The sequence below is a fragment of the Penaeus monodon genome, chromosome 29 (assembly GCF_015228065.2).
Source record: "Penaeus monodon isolate SGIC_2016 chromosome 29, NSTDA_Pmon_1, whole genome shotgun sequence".
Classification (NCBI taxonomy): domain Eukaryota; kingdom Metazoa; phylum Arthropoda; class Malacostraca; order Decapoda; family Penaeidae; genus Penaeus; species Penaeus monodon.
Window position 1 is genome coordinate 13,895,615 of NC_051414.1, and position 650 is coordinate 13,896,264.

Here is a 650-nt window from a genome sequence, read left to right on the forward strand (position 1 = left end):
GCATCTGAAGTAATATGCAGACAAGAACAGTAATACAACAAATAAAGGAAAAAGAAGAGAAGACAGTGTTTGGTGGGGGATGTCAAGGGCCAGAGCCCTCTATCCACCCTCCTCTTAGATGGTTTAGTTATTTTTTTATATTTTTTGTTATCAATCTGATGAACTATTTACCTTGTACTTGTATGTGGTTGAACCAAGTTACTATATTTACATCAATAGCACTAAGAACAAAAAACAAAAATCTCTATGTACTGAGTTCTTCTGTATAAGATGTAACTTTTTCTCACTTTTTACCCAGCAGCTGTGAAGCAAGTGATACCAGTGCCATAGAAGTCTATGGAATTTCAGTATCAAATAATAGCTTGGTGTAAAGAAAATGCTTGCTTTGAATCCCACAGTATTTATTCGCCTTTTCAGTCTCCCTATAACCCATTTAATTTTCTTCGCTCATCTTTGTTACAATAGACAGCAAGTCTTTAAAAGTGTTTAAAATTTTGGGTAAAGAAAGCACTTACATTGGCAGGAGAAATTTCGAGGTAATGAAGAACAAGTTTCATTCAGGTCTTAATAATATTGACCAGGTACAACTACAATATAGGAAAACTACATTATTAATTTCTTTTTCAGGCCGCAGTGTAGCCTATGCACAG